General features: G+C 37.1%; 1 protein-coding gene across 1 annotated transcript in view; it reads right to left on the bottom strand.

The window, feature by feature from the left end:
• LOC105196654 (netrin receptor UNC5C) overlaps nt 1–5320 on the bottom strand; it is a 295574-nt gene extending 290254 nt beyond the window's left edge. Inside the window, exon 1 of the mRNA XM_039453011.1 lies at nt 5198–5320. The gene's annotated coding sequence lies outside the window, so the exon portion shown is untranslated. The remainder of the gene's footprint in view (nt 1–5197) is intronic.
• Between the last annotated feature and the right edge of the window lie 12709 nt (nt 5321–18029).

Genomic DNA, 18029 nt, shown 5'->3' with positions numbered 1-18029 from the left:
AATTTATTTTCCTTAAACATAATAAATAATATTTGATAAATTAATTTTCGTTAGGTGCGGCATACATACCAGAATTGCCCTATGATGCGAGGCAAGTACATATTACGAGATGCTGTGTATAAACCGCAAACGAATAGATTTTCAACGCCATAAATTTCTATCATATTCCCAAAATGATCGAGGTTCATGACGCGCGTTTCGAAACATGCTGCCTTAGGCCGATAGTATAAATTTTGCGATAAACAGCAGTGCACCGCTACAGGAAGCCTCCGTACGCGACAATACTATCTATCTTCCGCGTGCAGTCACATTCCGTTCGATCCAGCGGATCTATTGTCTCGCGTGCGGGCCATAACGGCAACGCGTAATCTAAATCGCGTCAGAATTTCGCGCAGGGCGGCAGCAACCAGCAACAAACAGTCGCCGGATGGCACTTTCGGCATAGGTTACACGTCTTCTTCCTCGCTCAACAGCTTGATATGGAGCACACTCGCGGACGCACTCTCGGAGGCGGCGCGTCTCGTAAAGTTCGTAAGAAAGACATAAAGTTAGTCTGCCGGCGTCGTAAACACGTCGTAGGAAGATCGGAATTGATACTTTATGCCTGAACCGCTCGCAATAAATGTACGCGCACGAAAATTTCTCTCGAGGGAACGCATCGCGAGAAGAATGTTTCTTTCTTCACGGATTTGACGACAGCGTTTCCCAAAACATCACTTTGTTATTTTTTAATTGACAGAGAGGAAAGTCGGTAATACTGACATTTATTTTATTTTTGGATAATATTTCTTAAACAAAATTGTTTAAAATTGAAAAAAACTTTAAAAACAGGAATACAAACTGGAAATTCTTCTATCAAATGGTATAATATTATAGTTATTATATTGTTATTTTGTATTTTGCAATAATTAATGTTTATGCAACATAATCCAAAGGAGCGTCTGAGAAATTGGATCTCAAAACTGGCACTCTAAGATAATAATAGCGGAATTTAGACATGACCCTGTAAGAAAGATGTTAAGTATAAAATAAATTGATAAACTAAATAACAAAATATGTTTTTATGTATTAAGTCTACTTCACACGATCTGTAAGTTATAATTTACGACAAAATTCAAGACAGAATTTTATTTATAATTTTATACGTGAGCAGATTGTGTTTTTGTCAGCATTAATACATTGCAACGTTTAATTTTCGAGAAATACGAGGATACCGCTTTAGAAGAGATAGATTAGTATTGGAAACTTTTCTCTATGCTTCCCTCCCCACATGGCGGTTTAAACGGTTTAATATCCAATACACCTATATCGATAAATGTTATGAAAAATATACATGGATGAAACGAGATTGCACATTCAAGAGAATTCTCGATAAAAAGTCAGGAAAGAAATCTCTGGGCTTTTAATTTTCGCACGTAATAATGAAGATAATGAACCTTGAAACGAAGCGTATTAACTTGTCGGTTTCGGCATGTTTCGCGATCCCCGATCTCGCTCATTCCACGCGAACGAATAACACGGCGTATCGTCGGCGTTGATTGATTCAGCAGTTTAATTTAAAAGCTCCTCTTGTCCCAGTAATTAAGCCATAAAATTAAACTTCAACGGAGACGTATTCAACGTGTAATGCTTCAACACGCGCAGCGGTACGCATGAAATTTTTATCGCCGTTGGATTTATCTCCGTTTTTTCAGTTTCAATATATGCGTATCTCGTATATGTATAATACCGTGTCGTATCTCGCTCTTCCGGCACGACCGTGTTGCACGGCTAAATGAATCATATAAATAAATGAATCGATTAATTAAATTGCGCGTGACGGGACAGTGTCTTGAGGGATCAAAGACAAATTCTTGGCATACGTTCCCAGAAAAAGAGATTCAGCTGAATCATAAAAATAATTGCGTTATATAAAGACACAACTTTGCTTTCTAAGTGAAGCAATGATCGCAATCATTTTTCCTAACGAGAATTCTTTCCGCATGTTACACACGCTGGAAAGAGGAATATCTTTCTCTCTTTGAGTAACCCCCGCGTCATTGGATTCCTATGGGCAGTAATGATTCGATAAATAGTCCGGCGATATTTCTTCCCTGTTTTACGAGCTACTATTTCCTACGAAACGGTCGGATTCTCAGGGGGAAGCTGAAAACAAGGCGGCCGAATCCGAGACTCTCGCTTTGGGATGCCGCTTGTAATTATCTCGGAGCGAAGAGGGAGGAGAGAGGGGGATGCTGGTTTCTTTCTAACGTGTCTTCTCGCGCAGCACGTGTTCCCAGACAAAATGTGCCTCGGAAGACATCGGTCCCGCCCACTCCGCTCGCTATTCCGCGCTTCGTAAGGGCCCAACAATGGTTTATTACCGCTGGTTTACGGTTACTCGTACGACCCCATAACGCAAACCATAACAAACGATGACGTCAACCTTCGGCTAGACTCGTTGACGCGTGTCAAAAATTGTGCGTAAAGAAAATCGTAGTGAATGGAGAAAGAATTGTTAATATCTTCCGAGTGTACTGCATATGTATAATACGTATAAAAAAAAAAACTGTAAATTTTATTCGCCGAATATTTTTGGGAGCAACTTAAGAATGTATGTGTCACATCTCAAAGTATTGACAAATTTACAAATTTTATAGGTTGCTCTATTATTACGTTTGAATAGATGTGTGAAAATTTAAGCATACAAGTATTTCTCTCATCGATTTAAAAGTTTTTTGTTTGTTCTTGATTCTTATATAAAATCACGTTTTATAATGCTGATTTGCAAATTTCTTTTGTCCAAATAAATTGAAAGATTTAAAGTACTTAATTAATATTAATTTTTGTATTAAATAAAAGTATCAATTAATTTATTATTATTATTATCAAGTAATCAATTAATCAATCATCAATTAATTTATTATTATCAATATAGTCTTCAGTTTTTTAATTTTGATAACTTTTAGCTCGTATTGTACAGCCAAAACATCCTTAATATACGTAGCTTTAAAAGAAATTGGTTCCAGCGCCTTCGGTTTATCCGTCAACAGCCGTTATACACGGATTTCACCCTTTAACGAAACTTATTTCTCGTAGAGGCGGACGGCACCGAAGGCGATTACATCATCCGGATATACACATTTTAATACGGCGTAATCCCGGTGTATGTATCGTAATATTACCCATTGAACGAAGCTTTTTCGTTTCTTTCCGCCAGTAACAAAGTACGCGAGAGAGATTATTCGTCACAGAACGTACAGAAGCAAGGCAGAACGACACGATGAGCCCGAGCTTGCCCGATGAATTATTAAACGAGAACCCTCGCTTCTAATGAAGCTATAAAACGACCGGAGAACCACGGCAAACGGCACAATAGCAGAGAGCGAAGCGAAACGGCAGAAGGAAGGGCAAGGAGGAGGGGCGAAGCACAAGGAAACAAGAATGGAAAAATTTCAAAGTTCTTGAACGAAACACGGCCAAATTAGCATTTCGCGAGAGAGAGAGTTTCATCGAGAAACAATGGAGTTTCCGCGGAAGAGGTAGGCAAATTATTGCAAGGACGAATCGCGCGGAACAGAGTACGCCGCCGGCCGCGCAGTTTCATTTGCACATACGACGCGTTAATGTCACAAATCGAGAAGCCCCTTCGTCCCGTCCGTTCGTTCCTGCACCGAGCAGTTTACGTTTCCAGCTACGTTTGCCTAATGACAATGACTCATCGGTCACTCCGCAACGTGGTGCGTAACGTGGTACCGCACTAATCAATGATTTAATCCTCCGCGAAAACACAGAAGCCGTCGCGATTGCGCCGGTGTCACTGTGCCACAGAAGTTTCGTACAAATGGTAACTATGTTACCATGTGGATCATTCCAAAATGTGATACGAAGTTATCCGAATTGTGTCCGAATTTTTTTTCCAATTATTTGGGACGATAGAAAGATTGTTTGAGGCAAAGAAATTTTATTTATTATTTATGTGAGTTTAGAGAATATTAATACTCTGTATATACGCTAAGAAAAATAGTCCAAGTGTTAACAAGCAAATTTTACAACAAAAAAATTTTTTTTATGTTTAAGTAAATATTACATTTATTTCAACGTCATTTCCTTCATTAAAAAAAATATTTCTTAAGTTTAAAAATAAATTATTTTATATTTATTTAAATCAAGTAAATAATGTTAAAATAAAAATATTTACTTCGAAATGAAAATAATTATTATTTGTTCAATGTAATTGTGACATTTTCCTTAATATTTATTAGTTATTTTTATTAGTTAAAAAAATTTAATTGTGATAATATATAATTCTGTGAAATATATAACATTTTTTTTAATTAATTGGTTTATTTGCTAGTTTTATTTTGCGATATTTAAATAAAGATTTATTTCAATAAAATAAATTTATATCTTAGAAATAAATTTTGAAGTATATCTTTCAATGTATGATTCGACAATTCTGCAAATTTCTTTTCTTTGAAAAAGTAAACGCACTGTAATTAGTTGTAACACTTATATATAATATAATTTTCTTAACTAAGCAAACATTCGAATATTTTCTACATTGAAAAAAAGATACTTAAAAATTTATCTGCAAGATATAAATTTATTCCACTGAAATAAATGTTTATTTAAATACGACGAAATAAAATGTTATTCCTCAGTATATGATAACAAATTTTTTTCTAAAATTTATGATGAGTATATTTTAAGACACAACTATTGAGAAAATATTTTTTGTTAAAAATAATCGCTCGTCTCAGAAATAGAATTCATATTTTTTTGTGTAGACACAGAGAAAAAAATTATTGGAAAAGTAAAATATTTAGTCAGATACAATCAAGTAAACATTGAATTGATTCAACAATTTTTGACAATTTGATTCAACAATTTGATTTAACAATTATTTAGATGTACAAAAAACGGCATAGTTCATTCATGTCAGCAATTAAAATTTTTCAATGAAAAATTAACTAAATCAACTCAATATTTAATTAAACGAGTCGGACCAAATATTTTAATTTTTCGACAATTTTTTTTTCTCAGCGTATAGAAAAAATCGTATAGAAAAAATCGTATAAAAGCGTTAAAAATCAAGACGAAGAAAATGCCACTTGTGTACTCTCTATTTCAGGCAAACTGCCGCATTGTGTGACGGAAAAATTGTACAAAATAGTCCGATAGCAAAGAGCATGGGTATACGAATGCTCGTACTCACCGTAGACGAGCAGCAGTCCCCTGTCTCAATGGTCCATTACGGCCAACGGCCCCTCGATGCTCCTCGATGCACTTGCGACGCACTCAATCACACTCGCGAAATAACACGACATGCGCATATTAGTAAACGAGTTCTTCCGACAGACGCGGATCCAACGGAACGCAGTCGATATCTATCACCGGCACCGAAAAGTACATTCGCGCTAATCAACACCAGTGGCGGACTTTCCATTAGGTGCAGCAGGCGCGCATCTAGGGCCTCGATAGGGATCTCCAAATCCAATTATACCCAGGGGTCAAAATTCACTAGTGGCCGTATCTATGCGATCTATACGATCCCTCGATACTATCCCTGGTATTCCCGACACTACTCATTTTCTCATGAATTATTTATTTTTTTGGCTAAAACTTAATATCGCAATTCGATTATGATAAGCAATGTCGTATAATAATGCAACCGTAGTATTAACTACAAAATTTTACGCTTTTAATCTGCAGAAATAAAAATCATCTGTAAACGGTGATATCGTGGTTAATGTAAAAAAAATAATCACCGCTAATTACTGTCGCGTATTTCAATTGAATCGTAATCTTACAAAGCAACTAGTTACAAAGCAACTAGTTACAGCGTGCATAACTACAGCAAACTGCAGCGCATTAAGCGAGAGGTAGGATGTAACTACAGTTCTACTGCAATTCTGATCTACGAAACAACTATAAACAGTCGCGACTAATACGGAAAACAATCGCGATTACCGTGTATTTCAATTAAATCGCGCGCGCCTAATTTCTTACAAAGCAATTCTATTAATTACGGCGGACGTAACCACGGTAAACTACGGAATTAAACGAGAATTCGATGTAACTGCAATTCTGCAGCACTTCTGATTTATGAAACAACTGTAAACTGTGATGATCTCAGTTAATATAAAAAATAATCGCGATTATTGTCAATTATTACACATAACGAATGTAAAAAGTATCTAAGGTTTCTTTATTTTTATAGAAAAATTATACGGGAAATATATTTTTTAAAACCTCATTTTAAAAGTAAACAGTATTTAATAATTACCAAATTTATTAATAACGAATATAGATTATTACATGTACTCGTTGTTAATAAACTGCTAATTAATATTTACTTTCTAAATATAAGATTTCCAAAAATACCTTTTGTACAAATATCTTTTACACTCATTGTATATAAATGTCGTCGATTACCAGGGTTGGGTAATAACTGATTTAAAAATTTGAAAATTAAATTATAAAGTTAAAAAGTTAATTTTTAACTTAACTTAATTGATTTTAAATAATTCAATTTTTAACTTTAATTAAGTATTTTTGAATTACACAAACTTGATTTATTAACTTTTTCCTAAATTACTATAAAAAATTTATCTATATAAATTACGAATAAATATATTCCTATATAATAAACAGTATTTTTTGTTATTCATATAAATATAATTTACAAATGTTTTTGTAGCTAATACTGCAGTTGAAACAGAATTCACTCTCGATAAAACTCAAACATTAATTGACGCGACATAATATAATAATAATAAAAAAATAATTTTGTGTATCATGTTCAAATAAATTTTTTATTATATTATAAAACTCTCTTAAAGTTTACAAACTCACAAAAAAATGTTTTGCCTATGTAGGTAGATCTCTATATCACGATAAAAATTTATCACTATTAAAAAATTTTCTAGTTTTACAACGAACAATTTTTTATCAAATATAAAAATATCTGTTACAAAATTATTCGTTATAAAACTAGAAAATTTTTAGAAAACTTCTGAAAAATTTAAGTCCAGTGCCAATTTAAAGTCAAATTTTCTAATAATTGTAATTGGCCTTAGCATGAAAATGCGGCGCTAAAAAAAATTTTCTTCTTATAATAAATTTCAAAAACAGTTCACATATAAATTCTGTCTCTGTTATTAAGACTATTTAAGTGCCGAATCTATGCCATATCACAATATTTGCTAACAAGCGTCTTCGACGAGGGATCGTTCCGAGCGATGTGCCGTCGGATCCGGACGAGACTCGAAGCGACGGACACTGAACACGGACAATCGACCGGGCCGTCGGAACGATTGCATTGCGGAATTCGGCAACTCCCGATTCTCATTTACACCGTGAAATTCATCCGGCTGATAGAAAGCACGCGGAAACGCGGAGCGATCACGATTCGCGACATTTACTAATCATTATCTACCTTAATTAATCTTTCGCAGTCAAAAAATCGTAGCTGTACTTGCAAGATCATTTTTTTAGTGCCCTCTCACAAAGGTTATCGAATAAAATTGAACTTGGAGCCCTCGAAACGCCAACGTCCGCCACTGATAAATATATGTGCACTAACGCGATCGCCCGACTCAATCGACACACCCGATATGTAATTGCACTTGCGAGTAAACGCGACAGAACACGCACACTTGTAAGAAACTTTCTGCGAGCGCCGGATGCGCGATCGATATTCGTCACGGACACTGACGAAACATCGCGTTTCGACCGCGATCAACCGGCACACTGTGATAACGTTCGTAACCTCACTTCAGCAGTCCACAGCAATCCCGACGTGCCTCGCGCAAAAATACGCCGAAAAGTGAAGCGGCCGACGTACGGCAGTCATGATGGGCACGACGAGCGTTACGCGAGTATCGTAAACAAGGTAAACAAGCGGAATCACCTACACATATCAACAGATCACGTCCGTGTCCTCCGACGCCCCGTCGATGTTATTCGACATTTCTCGATGCTGCACGTAAACAGACGACATCCCGGCACGCTCGATCGAGCACACGTCGCGAAACGTTGTTATGAAAGGAGCGTCTTCGTCGAGGGATCGCTCCGAGCGACGGTACGTCGCATCCGGACGAGATGCGAATAAGCGACGGACACTGGACACGAACGATCGACCAGGCGAGATCGATACGAGATCGATATTCGTCACGGACACTGGCAAAAGCACATTTCGACCGCGATCGAACGTCAGTCGAGCAGTCCCGACGTGCCTCGCGCAAAAATACGCCGAAAAGTGAGGCGACGTCACAGTAATGGCGGATGTGACGAGCGTTACGTGGCTATCGTAAACAAGCGTAGTCACCTACATCAACGGATTCCTTCCGTGTCCTTCGATGCTCCGCTCGATGTTTATTAGACATTCCTCGATGCTGCGCGTAAACAGACGACATCCCGGCACGCTCGAGCGAGCACGCACGTCGCGAAACGTTGTTACGAAACGAGCGTCTTCGACGAGGGATCGTTCCAACGGTACGTACGTTGGACTCGGACGAGATGCGAAGCGACGGACACTGGACACGGGCGATCGACCCAGGCCGTCGGAACGATTGCTCATTGCGGTATTCCACAACTGCCGACACTCATTCGCACGTAAAACTCACCCGGCACGGGTAGAAAGGACGCGGAAACGCGGAGCGATCGCAGTTCACGGCCGTACGCGGAACGATGCGACGCTGACTGAGTGACCGTCGCTAATTGGGTCACGTGACTCGACCACCTTCGCGGCTAACTTCGCACGTTCGCGGAAATTTCCTTGTCGACGCGACGCGACGCGACGCACAATGGATTGTAAATGGAAAGGAAGTTAGCTCCGATTATGTACGACCTCAATCTTGTTGCTGGTTACTCCGTATATCAAAAACACACAAATGCGAACCTCGGCTGCGTTTATCCATGCTTGCTCATTTACTGTCCATTTAAGGAAGCAGGTAAATATACCATTCATGTGTTTTAACCTGTAAGTAGGTAGGTGGGGTGACCACAGCATTTCATGCAGCAAAGAAATGTGAAGGGTTAAAAATCTTGTTTTGGAATAGTAAAATTAAGTATTGTCTACTAATGTAAATTTAAATATATCATAATATAGTAATGAAAAATATAACAATAATAATATTTCTGCGTTGCCAGTACCTACTTACTTACATAACTTTTGACCACCAATCTATTTGAAGCTTAAGTTCATAATATTTATATTAATTATATTAATCCTTTCACACTCGTTCACGCTCTAAAGCAATAAACTCTAGATGCATCCAGTCAAATTAATTGATTTAAACAACATTTTGATTTTGTCCAGTTAATAGAAAAATTATGAAAAAAATCAATACCATCTCTACACTATTAGAAGCAATAAGAGAGAAAAAAAATTTTTAAATAGAATTAATTGGGGATTGAATGGGATTGATTTACAATATTTTAAAAATTATCAACTTTTTTCTGCGAATACGTCGTTTTCTCCCAAAGAAACCCCCCCCCCCCCCTTTGGTGTTTCAAGAAGGGAAGGGAAAAGACGATTTTTATGTAAATTTTTTGTCAGAAATTAGCAAAAAGCATTTATTTTAAACTTGGTACACATAATACATAATAGTACATATCTTATCTGTAATAATTGCAATTTTTCTCGAGTAAAAATAATGAAAATTAGTTTAAAAAAATTTGTATTGAGCCCCTGTTATTTTATGTTTCCATAAAATCTAGGCGTTCAATTATCTGAAACAAAAGTATATAAATCAGATTCAAAAGAAGTAATGGATAAGAAGGAAGATTATTTGAATAAGATTATTTATCTACCAAAATATTCGGTTGTATATCATTGGTGCTAATGGAATTAAAATGTATTGTCTCAATTATCAACACAAAATTAATTATGTCCGTGATATGTTGATCTTCTTTCCATTTACTTAGACTGAAAAAAAGATATCTAAAAATTAATTTGTGAAATATTAACTTATTTTTTGAAATAAATATTTAAATACGACGAAATAAAATTTTATTCTTGACAAATAAATCAATTAATAAAAAAATTAGATATATTTCAGAAATAAAATATATTCCACATAAATGTATAATATATTTCGTTATCACAAAGTTTTTTTATAACTAATAAATATTAAAGAACACGTCACAAACATTTGCTTTCTAATATTTCGACTCCTTTTTTTTCAATGTATCTTAATCACTGATGAGTCGTCAAAAACAACGTATTTTTATAATTACTATAATTTTCATTATTTTGACTTGCAAAAATTTCTAATTATAGATAAAATCTCTATTATTATATGAGTAAGAAGTTTAAAATAAATCGTCCACATATCACTGAAGTACGTGGGTTTAAAATGAATCTCGATTCGCTCTAATTTTAAATCGTTTGACATTCGTCACTGACAAGAAGTAACGATAACGCAAATTTTCAGATCAACATAAAAGTGTTCCCTAATTAATTTTTTTATTTGTCCCGATGTGCTTACGTTAGCTCGCCATATTTTTCCATAAATAAATATTTATTCACTTCGTCGATGGTGCACGCGAGCGTATTGTATTGAAACGATATCGATATATTGAATTTCGCCCGTGCACCAAGTTATTCAAACAAATCTTATTACGGTGAAAATTTCATTCTATCGTTATTATAACAGTGTTCGGCCGCACGCGTCGTCACGCGGGATTTCTCTATAAATATACACGGGGAATAAAACGGGAAATATGTACGTCGATCTACGTCATCACTTAGAAATAATATTACTCGCGTAAAATACGCGTCGGGAAATCGATTTCCGGACGCATTTCCCCTCTGTACATCCGAAGGTATCGCCGTGCTCTAACGAGAATATCTCCGAGATGCGTTGAAACCGAGCGAGTTTCCAGCAGAATTGATTCCGCCGAAACGTCGAACTTCCATCCAAGAGCAAATGTAAACTCGCGCACGCGACTATAGACCCACGATGAATTACCACGAAGGCGTTGGGACAATAAATTCATGTAATTTGATTCGGTCAGGTTAACGAACCGTGTCCCGTTCGCAACATTCGTAGTTCAAGTTAGCCAAACAAAGGGCCATTAAGTATGCTAATGTTCGTCCGGACGACAGTTCGTGGATGCGTTCACGAGATAAGCGTGAATGTCGTAAGCGAGGACGAAGATTCTTCAAAGTCGGATGCTGCCACGAGATTAGTTTATCATGTTCCGTTTGACGCGAGTCGTCTGAATTTTCCTATACCCCGAGAGAGCGGCAGAAAAAGACATGTTAATCTTTAAGCTGTCACTCAATCAAGTGCTTGACGGCAAAGAAAGAATTCGATTAACGTCGAATTGAAATTTTATAATCTGTCAGATCAAATTATTTATCGGATCAACGTCTCGATTTTACGCAATACTTTTATTATTCTGTTATTTTCAATAGGCACAATTTTAACATTTTTTTATACCTATACTTTTATATTATGTTAAAAAAAATAATAATAATTGTTGAGCAAATTGCTATGCCACGAAAAAATTGCTGCGGTTGTTACAACAATATTCTGTATGTCAGGAAACAAAATGTATATAAAATCATATTATATTGATATTATATTAAATATTTATGATATGTAATATTCAAATAGAATATCCTCACATACAAGGTTGCCTCAACGACAAAATTATTATTATTTCTTCAATATAATTTGTAGATCAAATATAATCTGTATGATCAAGAGATTTATAAAATATAATTGTTTTGTCACAACAGAATAGACAGAATAGCAGTATCAACTCGCGAAGAGTTTTATTTCATATAAAATGTTTTTATTTCATATAAAATAAAATACATCCTGCTGCGATTCTTCTTGTACATTATTTATATTCCAATTAGCGAAATGTCTGTAATATGCCAGCAGATTAGCAGTAATTATGTCCACATTAAACTTGTGTTCTTCCGGCAGTGTCTGCCGATATAACCTAAGCTAATCTAATAATCTAATAATGAGATTGGCGATAGATTCTGCTCGATTTCTGCTGCCAATTTTCATCAAACTGCTAAACTGCGTGTAAAGCTACTCTGTTTCTGCCACCAATTTGCTGCTAAGTGCTGCATGCGAACAAATTCTATTATATTTCTGATAGCATGCTATCGTCGTCATCTGATAATACGCTTAGATTAGGTTGTAACATACATATAACAGCTATGGTAAGGTTGGGGCAACTATGTAAGTAACTTGCAAAGTACTACACTGAGGGAAATATTTAATGAGATAGACCAAATGTTCAGTGAAATAGTGATCAAATGAATTTTACAGTTGCAATTATTAAATGTAGTTGTTTTAATTAAACAGTCTGTAATCTCTTAAGCAAAAAATTGTTTTCATACAACTTATAACCAAATATTTCGTTAAATATAATTAAGTTTTTGGTTCCACTAACTACGAAATTCATTTGCTTATATACCATTTAACTAAACGTTTAATTAATATTTCTCTCAGTGTATAGTTCCCGTATCCATATAAAATAACTCTTTTATATGGATAGGCAAAAAATAACATTATTATTCTGTTGAAACAATCATAATTCTTTCTCCGTGCACAATAGCAATTGTGCTAGCAATTTCTGATTCATTTAGAACGATTTCTCTTGTTTTTTGCAACAGAAATTCAAAAATCTCTTTAATTATCACAAGACATATGCATATCGTTTAGAAGATTAATTGTTTAATGATGGTCTGACAAAATAAATGATATCACTATAAGAATTTTTCAAAAGGTATACATACATAGCATTATTATTAACCCTAAATAGGGACCATTGAAATTACAGCAACAGTTTCTCAGTTTCTACACTGAAAAAAAAATTTGTTAAAAAAGTAAAGTATCTAGTTTAATTAACTAAACATTGGGTGGATTTAACAGTTATTAAATTACACAAAAAAGTTATAATTCATTTATATCAACTATTTATATCTTTTAACTAAAAATTGATTAAACCAACTTAATAATTAGTTGCACGTCTCGGATTAAATATTTCAGTTTTTCAACAAATTTTCTTTCTCAGTGTAGACTCTTATGAACTACAATATTTATACGTAACAAATCATAAACATTAATTGTCATTAAAGAAAAAAGTAAATTTTTTTTTTAAATATTTATATTAATGATGTAAGATTTATCAATATAATGTAAAAAAAGGAATTTATTTCTTTTTTTTTGTTATAATAAGTTCTTTAATTACGACAAGAAATGTTAAATATCAATTTAACACAAAATATTTAAATAATTTAATCACATTAAATTAACACTTGGATACGTTAAAAATTTAACACAAAAATTTTAACAAGGACTAGTTTTAACATAATTAAAAAATGTTTTCTACTGTATAAGAACTGAAGAATTACCGTTGCAGTCTCAGTCCCTACAGAGCTGCAGGGCTAGCAATGACGCATTATATTTTCTGAAAAATTCTTAGAGTGATATCATTTATTTATTTAGGCCAGAGCGATATTACTTATCAAAATAGAAGTTTCCAAATGAAATTTTCAACTATCTAATCAAACTTTGTCACAGGAAAAAAAATAAATAAAGGAAAACATATCTAATCAAGCTTAGTCATAAATTCTCAAGATAGGCACATGGACGATGCTTACAATGAGAACGCGTGACATTGCTGTCGAGCCGTGTGCGCGCGATTTGCACGCTATCATCCGACATTGGTCGCGACGTCTGTCGCGTCGTCGAAATCAAACAGTCGAATGCGACTTATCCGCGAGCATCCGTCAGCGTGCGGATACGCGCCCATTAACATAAAAGCGGTATATCCCGCGATCAGAACCGCGCGCGGCATCAATTCATTCCGCTGTTCGCTCTTGCTCGTGTACGATACACGAGCGCATCGCCTCGTATCTGCCATCGGAAAACGTCACGCGGACGGAACACAGTAGCTCATCGATTTTCCAATCGTCGATCTTGCGCTCTCCAGCCCGAACGTAGGACGAGGATCCCGAACGTCGTCGCGCGTGTGCACTTCTCCGATATAAATCTTTGATTACGGCAGGAAGGGCCCGGGCAAGAATGGCGTGCGCGAGCGTCGCCGGGTACGTATATCTACGCGTCGTCGTCTCGTCGTCTTCTTCCTTTCCGCGACTGCTGGTTTCTTTGAAGAGCCGGCGCTCCACGGTGCCTTCCGCGCTACGATAATGCGACGCGACGTGACTCGATCGTCGCTCTTTGCCATCGGCTAGCGAGGGTCTGGATGGGGCGATTTCAAATTATCGTGACATTATAGGCGCGGGGATCCTCCTCTGCGCCCTACGGGAAGGAATAATGTTAATTTTTCAGAGACTCCTCCCTCGTTCGTTTCTCTTTCGTCTCTTTTCACAAGCTAGATCGCCCCTAGGCGCCGTGCCGCGCCGCGGGACCAAGGGTATTTCAATCGTTCACCATTATTCTCTGGAATAATTCATCTCTACTTTCTGCCATTGACACGACGAGAAATTGTGCGGCGAAACGGAACGGCGCAGCGCGGCGGCGCGCATTACAAGTTAAAAAGGAAGTTGATCGAGAGTATGAATATATCTCCGGATATGTCACGTATGAAAAATTATCGTCTGCTCGCCGGGCTTACCGGGAAATTCAGTGTCCTGATACAGCGTGACGGTGACAATTGGTCCGCCGGGAAAATTGCTTTAAGCAAATTCGCCAGCGAACTTGGCGAACAGACGGGCTTATTGCGATGCGAAGAACCGCGGCGAATTAATTTCGTGGAACTTGTTAGACCCCGTCGTCGCACGCGTTACCGTGTAACCGCCTCGAATTTAATTATGCGACGCACGTAAGCGAGGAAACTTTGCCACCGTACTTTACAATTATCATACGATTATAACTATCTTTCGCGTAATCTCTTATCGCTTCTCGATTTGAATCAGAAATTTGGGGCCGCGCGAAATGCACGAAAGTTTATACGAACTTGCCTTGTACTCCTCCCGCTCGTTCGTTCCCTTCCCATTTCGTTTTGCGCATTTCCTCCGCCAGCGCGTTAGAGAACACGACGCTAGAAAATTCGACTTTGTCATCTCGTTAATCGCCGCTGGCAGTGTCACCTTGAAAAGTTCTACAGTTTTGCTCGGCGGAATAAATGCAAGTGTCGTGAAAATCCGCACTTCGCCGAAGTACGACCCTACTTCCGCGACGAGCAACGCTCGTCGTCGTTCCCTTCCAGAGACGGCGAGCCGTCTCACGATACTCCGTAACGAAGAAACTAGATTTACCCCTGGCAACCTGGTAACTTTACACGCCGCGCGCACCCTCTTTCTTCTTTGCGCTCCCGCATTTCGAATTACGATGCTCTCGATTGATTCGATTCGGCTCGCAATTCGACTCCGCACGCTTTTACACATGCGCCCGTATTTTACGCAGCCATCGTCACGTTCTCCTGATTACCGATGAAGAGAAGAGCTCACATCGTATGATCGCAAGGCGTAACCACCCTCGGCGTGACTCATTCGTCATTTCTCGGTCTCATCCCCTATCGACGCGACGCCTCTGTTGTGGTGTTGTGACGTTTCCACGTCGACACAGGATTTATCGAAGCGATTAAAACCGTTGGTGAATAAAAGCTTAACGTTTTCATCCCTGAAAAAAAAACTGATATGGTGTTTTAGATAAACTGATTATTGTATCAGTAACTGATGATATTTTATGCAGTATCGTCAGTTACTGATATGGCCTACACGGAAAGAACAATTTTACTAAAATACCGATCTGAAAATAGTTATGTTGAGCCATTTGAAAAATTGTATTAGATGTTTAACTTGATTGCCGGAACGTCAAAACTGTTTGCAACAACATTATCGTTCTTAGGCGTCTTACATAATTATTTTGATAGTTTAACATCAAACTATTTTTTATCTGTATCTAGCTAAATTTTTAAATACCACGTGTATTATAATTAACGATTAATTGCAGAGTTGGTTGAAAAATATATTTTGATCATTTAACATAAAATTATTTTCTGAACTATATCTAACTAAATTTTTGGATGCTGTAATAAAATTATTCTCTCCGTATTATGAAAAGCTTACTTGCTGTTTTTAAGTAATTACATGTGAATTGAACAAATAACTAGAATGTCGGACAGGCTGTCAACGTGACTTGTTTACAACTGTTACTGTGCAGTATTCTGTTGTTGAACGTGAAACCAAAAATAAAACTTTCTTGATAGTGTTTCTCATGATTTAATATTTCTTATGATCTAATAAGGCTATATTGAGTATATATATCTTTCTAAAAATTTTCACTGCATGCACTCACATAAATATTTGAAATTGTTCCCTTTTAAGTTAATGAATAAAAATATTTCTTACTTTGAATTTAATCATTAGTTTTTAATTGTAAACTCAGCAAGAAATTAGAAAAAAATCTCAAAGCTTAAATGGGCTCAGTAATTATTCAGTAATTGATTTATTGAAGCAATTTATCAGTTCTTTCTTTCAAGCTTTTAACACTACGTGTGTAAAAATAAAAAAAATGTATAATTTTGTAAATAAGAAAGTACTACGAATTGTGTGCGACAATATAATTTTCAACGATAAACTGTAAAAAGTTTTGGAATTTCCGTGCACCGCAACGCGAGGCGCCGTATACTCGGAACAGTTCATCAAAACGAGATAAAGTATTCGCGTTCCAAGTTGAACGGGATGTTTGCCTCTTATTTTTCTTCGCAGCCTCCGCGTTCCCGTTCTTCCGCCTGCGCAGCGGCGGCGACGGCGAATGCATGTAGCGCAACGAGTCGACCTTCCCTGCGAGAAAACTCGCGAAAAAGTGGAAGAAGAGCGATGTATGCAAAGTGGCGCGGCCGACCTTGAAGGAAACCGAAGTTGAGCGATAAATTTTCATGCGACGCCGGTAGAGCCGCGACGAGTCGCGGGAACCAAAGGGGACCTGGTGTAACTTTCGGGCACGTTGATTATAATTGTGATTTATGCCGGGGACTTTGCCCCTTTCTCTCACTCTCTCTTTCTCTCCGCCACTTACTCGTACTCGTGTTCAAGCGCTCATTCATTCCTTCTCATCCCTTTACGCCCCTTTCATCCGCTCTTTTGCATCTTCCGCCTCTTGTTCCGTTACTGTACCAACGGAGGTTTCACCGACGACGTCCGATGATAGAATACGCATTGGGGTATTATTCTGGCGTATTGCCGAACTTCGAGGAGTACGTACGCGCGGTCGCTGAGGACTAACGTGCTTCGAGAGGAAGATAGAACGGTCCCTCAAGTCCACGGAGTCGAAGCAGTTACCGTATCGTCCGGCAATCCGCGCACAATACCAGTTAAACAAGACAACTTTACATAAATTTGCATAAGACTGAGATCCCGCTAGCCTTCGTCATTTAATAATAGAATGGTACATGTTGACTAGATATATGGGATTTCTCCAAACACCGTCTGGTATAATTTTCCCCCTTCCGAATTGAATACTTTATTAGAAGCAACAGCATGCAAAATTACTTGGAATTAACGGAAATCGTCCGAAACGGCGAGAGGTGGTAGACCGTCGCGTATTCTCAATTTGGAAATATGGAGATTGTCCACATTTGAATTTCTATTTTTCGCCGCTGCTCGGCAATTCGTTTTCCATGCATAACAACCATTTCGTCGTCCTTGAACTACAACAACGGACGGCCCTCCAGATTTTCCAGTTTATAACTACATGAACTACGTGCCGGATGTGAACTGCAGAGCACGCGCGAAGAATTCTTCGAGTATTTCTGAATTGAGATAGTTTCAAGAGTCACGAGAAGATCGTAAAGCGGAAAGGTCTCGTAGTTGTTCTTGGAAATTTTGTGCTCCCTTGTATTACATGGACGATTACATTGCAATCTTACATCGTTCTCTATATTATTTTCTACTTATATTAGATTAAAATAGAAGGTGCGTGTATATTCGCAACTTCTAACCACGATACATACCTGTAGAATTCATTCAGAATTCTTTAACGTTATCCTTTGTTATCCAACTAGAGAACGAAAAGTAAAAAAAAAAAAGAAAAAAAAGCGCAACA

Source organism: Solenopsis invicta, chromosome 8, assembly GCF_016802725.1.
Source record: "Solenopsis invicta isolate M01_SB chromosome 8, UNIL_Sinv_3.0, whole genome shotgun sequence".
NCBI classification, from domain to species: domain Eukaryota; kingdom Metazoa; phylum Arthropoda; class Insecta; order Hymenoptera; family Formicidae; genus Solenopsis; species Solenopsis invicta.
Note: the sequence above shows the minus strand (reverse complement) of the source record. Positions and strands in the feature narration are given on the sequence as shown.